This window comes from Hyperoodon ampullatus (genome assembly GCF_949752795.1).
Source record: "Hyperoodon ampullatus genome assembly, chromosome: 11".
NCBI lineage: Eukaryota > Metazoa > Chordata > Mammalia > Artiodactyla > Ziphiidae > Hyperoodon > Hyperoodon ampullatus.
In genome coordinates this window covers 57,643,546-57,651,431 of record NC_136924.1, presented here as the reverse complement: position 1 = coordinate 57,651,431, position 7,886 = coordinate 57,643,546, and the positions used below count along the sequence as shown (strand labels likewise).

General features: G+C 44.6%; 1 pseudogene across 1 annotated transcript; it reads left to right on the top strand.

The window, feature by feature from the left end:
* The first annotated feature begins 2,153 nt into the window (after window positions 1–2,153).
* LOC307060422 (thiol S-methyltransferase TMT1A-like) lies at window positions 2,154–3,718 on the top strand (annotated as a pseudogene). Its single transcript has 2 exons — window positions 2,154–2,187; window positions 3,180–3,718. The product of its transcript is annotated as a thiol S-methyltransferase TMT1A-like (transcript).
* Window positions 3,719–7,886: the final 4,168 nt, after the last annotated feature.

Below are 7,886 nucleotides of genomic sequence, written 5' to 3'. Positions count from 1 at the left end.
GTTATTTTCTCATTTTAAGAAGAAATTGAAACACAACGAATTTAAGTAAATGGCCCGTGGTCACACAGCTAGTATGTAGAAAAGCCAGGATTTGAACCTTGGCAGTTTGAACTACTAGGTAACTTATTAAAAAAGAAAAGAAAGAAACAAAATCAAATAGTAAATGTGGAAAAAAATGCTCAACTTCATTCAAATTAAAGAAATGCCACAAGAATAGCAATAAAAAGCCAGTTGCACCTGTCAGATTATCAAAGACAAGTTTGCTAACAGTGTTGGAAAGTGTGTGGGTAACAGAAAGTTCTGTCCTTTGTGTTCAGGGTCATCTATTGGCACCTCTTCTTTAGAGGGCAAGTTGGCAATAGCTATCAAAATTAAAGACACTGGCCTTTACCTCAATAAACAAAACAAATAAAATGAATACACTTGTCCTTGATCAAGTACACTCACTGCCACGAACTTATCCTACAGATGTTCTCACCAAAAGTGCACACATACATGTGGTCTCTACCTCCATTATTTTATACTAGCGAAAAATAGGAAACAACATAAATGCCCATCAGTGGGATGTGATTCAATGCATTGGGCTACATACATTCAGAGGAATGCTATCTACTGAAAAGAAGAAAAGCCTTTACATACTGATTGAAATTTTACCTTTATATATTGATTGTACAAATCACTGTAATTTTTTAAAAATCCCAGGAGGCTCATGCTATACCATGTCCACCCCCCTCCCCTGTGGCTGGTCCCTGCGGGCCCCACAGTCACCTCCTAATCCCCTGGCCACTCCCTCACACTCACCAGGGATGCTGGCACCTGGTCCTGGTGCTCCCCTTCACCCTGGCACCCTCAGCTCCAGGCACGTGACCCACTCAGCATCTTAGCCTGATCGTTCCTTAGCTCCTCAGTTCCAGTGACCTTCACGTTCATCTTTTTTCTCTTGTCTCTGCCCTTGTCCCCTCTCTAGACCCTAAACTGGTTCATCTCTGAAGTTTCAAACTCTGATCTCACACCACGGTACCATTCATAACTCTCTCACTTTCAGCAGGTGGGTTCTTCAGCCACACCAGCATGTCCAGTCCTGAACCCAGTCATTCCATTTTCTAACCCCCCCTACCCTCCTTCACACTTTCTTTCCAGCTTGGACTCCTTGTACCCCACCTTCTTTGGCCCCTACCCTTCAGTCTCCTACACCTGGATAAACCCCCAGCCCTGTTTAGCCTAAACGTTGACCTTCTCTGCTCTAAACTGCCATGCCTCATGAAGAAAACCATATCCTCAAGATCCAGTGTCACCACCAACTCACAGTCCCCAGGCTCACCTGCATCCTCTTTGCTACTAAGGGCTTCTCTCTGCCTTTGGTCAGCAATTTCTCCCAGTCCCCCCGGTTGCTGCTGCAGTTTCTTTACTCTCTTTCTATCGCCCACCCTGTACCCTACACCCCCGTTCTCAGCAATAGATCATAGCCTTCTCCTTCACTGAGAAAATCAAAGCCCTCTGGTTAAAAACTCTCTTACCATATATACGGGAATAAAGACACAGATCTACTAGAGAATGGACTTGAGGATATGGGGAGGGGGAAGGGTAAGCTGTGACAAAGTGAGAGAGTGGCATGGACACATACACACTACCAAACGTAAAATAGATGGCTAGTGGGAAGCAGCCGCATAGCACAGGGAGATCAGCTCGGTACTTTGTGACAACCTAGAGGGGTGGGATAGGGAGGGTGGGAGGGAGGGAGACGCAAGAGGGAAGAGATATGGGAACATATGTATATGTATAACTGATTCACTTTGTTATAAAGCAGAAACTAACACACAATTGTAAAGCAATTATACTCCAATAAAGATGTAAAAAAAAACCCAAAAAACAAAAAACCTCTCTTACATTCTTTCCCCCACCTGAACTTACCTCCTTTCCCCCACCTGAACTTACCTCCTTTCCCCCACCTGAACTTACCTCCCCACCCATCTTTTCTCTCTGCCTCCAGGCTCTGAGGACAGATTGTCTCTCCACCTGCACCCTGGATGCAGCGTCCCGCACCTCCTCAGATACAGGCTTCCATTCTGTGGCCACCACTCCCTAATACAGTCACCCTCTCTTTCTCCCCTGTCCCTCCCCTCCCTCTGACTGCCTTCCATTTGTCTGCATGCATGTTCATTGGCGTTGTAGGGGTAGAAGCCAAATGTCAGTGGGCTGAGGTCTGAATGAGGTGAGGACGCGGAAACTGTGAGTGCTGAACACAATTTCTAATGGAGCCTGGCAGTAAGAGGAAGCGAGACGGGAAATTAGCTTGAAAAGAAAGAAAACTCAAGGAAAGGATTATTGTAGGATAAGAGACTTGAGCAGGCAGATTGGCAGAGGAGAAGGAGAAGGGCCGCAAAGAGAGATGTTAAGTATGAGACGGGGGCGGAGCTAATTAAGGGAGCGAGGCGGGTGGAGGTGGAAGATGGATTTAGGAGTGGGCTGCGCGGTATCCAGCCCTGGGTAGAGGACAAACGCCTTCGTCTATGGCAGGAATCAGCTAAGGGTGGACAAAGATCTAGATATTCCAAGGTGTGGGCAGAGGAGGCTAGTTCAGAGACGTTTCTACAGACTCTAAGAGAATGGCTATTTCTGCTTCCAAAACATTCTGTGGGGCTCTTCTCACCAAATGCTCTACCCTATGCACACACTTTCTCTGATCTCAGTCCGCGTGACAATGACTCTCCCTAAAGGAGATCAGGAGTCTCCAAGGAAACCAGGCAGCTCCAGGTGAAAGGTGGAGACTCTGACTCGGCTGCGCTTCCCAGCTACACGACCTTGCAGCTACCTTCTGTGAGACTCAGTTTCTCCTTCTGTAAAATGGGGGATTAAGAGTGTCTGTCTCATGAGTCCTTTTAAGTATTGAAGAAGATAATGTAGAAAATGTACTTAAGGACTCAGTAAGCGGGAGTTTTTGCTGGCCTTGGAGCACCTGCCCGCGGCGATTCCTACCGTGTCTTTTCTGGTAGGAGCCCAAGGAGGTTGGGACTTGAGACACCACTCCCCTTGATGTGTCCTTCATTTGACGACTTGGTGCTACTGGGGGGTTTACAGGGTGTTCCATTCCCCGAGGGGGTGGCGCCACCCCCCACCCCGCTCCCATTCCTCCATCCCCTGTCCCCATGGCTCTCTTTCCTGCACGCTGCCCCTGGCAGTCCTCACCCACCCTCTCTTTCTTTCCGTCTGCATCCTGGCATTTCCCATGTACCTTCTGGACTTTCTGGGCTTGTGGAACCGGATATGCAAAAAAGGCTTCCCCTACTGCTTGGCGAGGTTCACTGTGACGTACAACGAACAGATGGCGAGCAAGAAGCGGGAGCTCTTCAGCAATCTACAAGAGTTCGCGGGCCCCTCCGGGAAGCTCTCCCTGCTGGAGCTGGGCTGCGGCACAGGGCCCAACTTCAAGTTCTACCCGCCTGGATGCCGGGTGACCTGTATTGATCCCAACCCCAACTTTGAGAAGTTCTTGATCAAGAGCATTGCTGAGAACCGACACCTGCAGCTCGAGCACTTCCTGGTGGCTGCTGGGGAGGACCTGCACCAGGTGGCCGACGACTCCATGGATCTGGTGATCTGCACACTGGTGCTGTGCTCCGTGAAGAACTAGGAGCAGATCCTCCAGGACGTGTGCAGAGTGCGGAGGCCGGTGAGTGCGGGGCGTGAGGAGGGAGAGACCACCTTCACTGCGTGTTAAGCCACTAGAGCGTCGGGCTACATAGACGCCTGTGGGCTTCAGGTACAGCTCCCACGGGCCTTAGACAAGCCACTTCATTCATTCCTTTGATCATTGATCTATTCAACAAATATTTAAAGAATGCTGACTCTGTAGCAGCACTGTCTTCCCGGGGTGAGAAATGAGCCTCAGAGAGGTGAAATGACCCACACAAAGACAGATGGCTCATAAAAATGGCAGAGACACAACAAAAATCCAGGTGCCCTAACTTCTAGGTTAAGAAGACCTAGGCCAGAGATCTCACCAAGCCATCCCTCTAGTGACTTCCAACCTGGGGTCACCTAAGTCCCATCACAGACTCCAATTTTCTAATGATGAGAACACTGAATCTCCCAGAGGGCTGCCAGAGCGTCTCCCTTCTGCAACAAATGAGAATGCATTGAGTACACAGATAGCCATCTTCATTTATAGCATGTGTTCTTCATTTTTCACCTTGGGGCCTCAGGAGTTATCTACATACCATTCTCTAGCCCTTTCCTCAAGCAACAGTCATTAATCATTTGTAGAAAATGAACAACTATGCTGGGAAAGAAAGGGAGAGTCAGGGCAGAGCAGTTCTCCAACGACATTGCAGATGGTATCACCTTGCATCTTTGACCGCTGTTAACTTTTCAGAGTTCCTTATGTCATTGTCTTTAATTATAAAGGCAATTAATCAATGTGTCCTACTTGTTTAAAAGAATTCAAAAATTCAAGAAGAACATAGAGGGAAAAATGAAAGTTCTCCCTTCACTTCCTTAAATCCCACTCCCCTTACCTGTCCCTGAAGTCACTATGTTAGTGGGTGTCCTTCTGGTTTTTTCTTTTTTAAATTCATGTTTCTCCTCCCTGGTGTTTGGCAGTTTTTCTATCTATCTCAAGTTTACTAATAATTACTTTCAGGTTTCAAGTTATATTTGAACTAGTACTTCCCCATCAACATACCAAAAGTATATAGTCATGTGACACCCTCCACCTATTTTGTTTTTTATTTCCTCATCCTCATCCCCTCTTTCCTCTCAACACCATCAGTCTCTCCATCCCATATCCTGGGCTTGGTTGAAATAATCTGTCACTTTAATTTCAACTTTCTGCTAAGGATTTTTCCCCTTGCCTTCTATTTCAAAGATCTTTTCTAATTTATAACATAGTTAAAAGTCAGTTTATCATCATCCATTTACTTGCTATAGATTTTACTAGATTTATTGCTCTCCACTGCTTGATATGCTTTTGGTCTTCTTTTATCTTGAGATGTCTCTGTTTTCATTCAAATTTAATTTTCATTTGTCTTAACTACCTTCTTCTTCTTTTTTTTTTTTTTTGCGGTACACGGGCGTCTCACTGTCATGGCCTCTCCCGTTGCGGACGCGCAGGCCCAGTGGCCATGGCTCACAGGCCCAGCTGCTCCGCAGCATGCAGGACCCTCTCGGACCAGGGCACAAACCCGTGTCCCCTGCATTGGCAGGCAGACTCTCAACCACTGCGCTACCAGGGAAGCCCTTAACTACCTTCTTGAATAGGTTCCTGAGAAATGGTTCATGGATCTTGCAGATCTGAAAATGTCTGCCTTCTACCCTAATACTTTAACAATATTTTGGCCAAGATTCCTTCCCCCTGGAGGAGCTGTGAGTCTTTTCCATGGCCCTGGGGCTTTCCAAGTTGCAGATGATAGCTTCAATACCAGTATAATTCTCTTTCCTTTTCAGATAACTTGTTTTTGTTGTTGATTGTTTTATGTCTGGGGGTTTTTAGGATTTTCACTCTTTTTTTTTAAGTTCTGAAATTTCACCAGGGTCTAGGGTTCTAAGAACTCAAAGAACTCAAAGTTTCTGATGTATCTCCTCTGGGATCCAGCTAGAAACCAAACTTCCCCCAACCACTTATTAGCTGGTTAGCTTTTTATCCTATTAGTTGAGTATCCCAGCAGGACAATGGGAAAAAGAAAGTCTCCCTTTCCCACTTCAGCCACCATTTTCCCAGCATGCCCCAGATATAGATAGATCGAAAGATGGATGGACCCCTTATTTTCTCTCTTGCACTTGAATCCCTGTTTCCTGCATTCTATCTCTTCCTCTTTCTTAGTTTACCCCTTAGTTTTTATAGAGCATATCCTCCAGTAGCTTTCTGAGAAAGGTGAGGTAAATGTGTTGATAAAATGCATGTCTGAATATTCTTTATACTCAAAACTAATTCATAGTTTGTACAGCTGTAGAATTCTGAGTTGGAAAAAGTTTTCCCTCAGAAATTTTAAGGTTTTCATTGTCTTCTAGCTGCTACTATTACTGCTGACAAGTTTGAAGTCATTCTGATTCTAGATTCTGTATATGAAACTGTTTTCTCCTCTCTGTAAGTTTGTAGAGTCTTCCCTGTTCCCAGTAAAATGATTTGTTATCTGTTGGAGATTTAGTGGTCCATTTCAACCTGCAAACTTATGTCCTTCAGTTCTGGAAGTTTTTCTGGGATTCTTTCTTTTTTTTTTTCCTCCCCTTATATTTCCCTTGTTCTCTCTTTCTGGGACTCTTCTTTTTTTTTTTTTTTTTTTTGCGGTACGCGGGCCTCTCACTATTGTGGCCTCTCCCATTGCGGAGCACAGGCTCCAGACGTGCAGGCTCAGAGGCCATGGCTCACGGGCCCAGCCGCTCCGCGGCATGTGGGATCTTCCCGGACCGGGGCACAAACCTGTGTCCCCTGCATCGGCAGGCGGACTCTCAACCACTGCGCCACCAGGGAAGCCCGGGACTCTTCTTACTTTAATGCTGGACCTCTTTGAACTGGTTCCCTAACTTTCTTATCTTTGATGTCCTATTTCCCATATCTTTACCCTTTTTCTCTATTTTCTAGACTTCCTTCATATTCTTTTCAAAATAATTTACTCAAGTTTTCATTTCTGCTATCATAGATTTTATATTTCCAAGGGCTGATTTTTTTTTCTAACTATGCATTTTTAATTGAATCCTGTTCTTGTTTCAAGAATAATCTATCTTCTCTTTTTCTTTGATAACATTAATAAAAGGGAGGTTTTTATTTTTAATATTTTCATCTCCCTACTTAGTCTCTGCTTCCTCCAGATTTTTTTTCCTGCTTGTTTTCTGAGCTTCAGTTTTTATGTTGGAGGCTCTTCTCAGATGACTATCGGTCCATGACTGATTACTCACATTTCCAGAGGCAGCACTAACAGCTCCATGAGCATGCATGAAGCATGTCAATGCTAGGCTCTCTGTAGAGTGAGCTAGCTAAGCTATTCACATGGAGAGATTCCAGTAACAGCGTTTTGGGTCTTTCCTTTGAAGCTGGTCAGAAAAATCTTCCAAACCCCTTCTTGGAATCTGTAAGTCTGACTTCTAGCATTCTGGAAACCAAATGAGAGAAGAGGGCTGGGGGTCTCAGCACTTGCTTGTAAACTTTACTTCATTCACCATCTTTTCAGTAAGGTGTCTATGCCCCACTGTGCCTTGTTATAAAGACCCTCTGTTTAACCAACTCCAGAGAATAAAACTGAAGTCCTCTGTGGAGGTGGGGAGGAACAGTGTCTGGCTGTTCCGAGGAGGGGAGGGGATTCCAAGGTCCAATGGCTCATAAATAGATTTCAACCAATCTTCTAGATTTTTTAAATCAATTTTATTGAAGTACAATTTGCATACAATAAAATGCATCCATTTTAAGTGTACAGTTGGATCTGTTTTGATAAAGGTATACACTCGTGTAGCCACCACCAAAATAAAGATATAGAACATACCCATTACCCGCAAAGGATTTCCTTGTGCATCTTTATAATCAATGCCCACAACCCTAGGCCCCAAGCAAACACTCATCTCTTTTCTGTCACTATAGAACAGATGTCTCTTCTAGAATTTCATATAAATAGAATTATACAGTAAGTACTCTTTAGTGTCTAGCTTTTTTGCTCAACATAAATTTTTTGAGATTCATCCATGCTGTTGCATGGGTAAGCCTTCATTTCTTTTTATCGCTGAGTAGCACTCCGTCACATGAATATAGCACAGTCCATACCTTTTATGGACATTTGAGTTCTTTCCAATTTGGGGCTATATTGAATACCTGATATGAAATCTCTTGTACATGCATTTTTTATGGACATACCTTTTCATTTCTCTTGGGTAAATAAATACCTAGAACTGGAGTTGCTGGG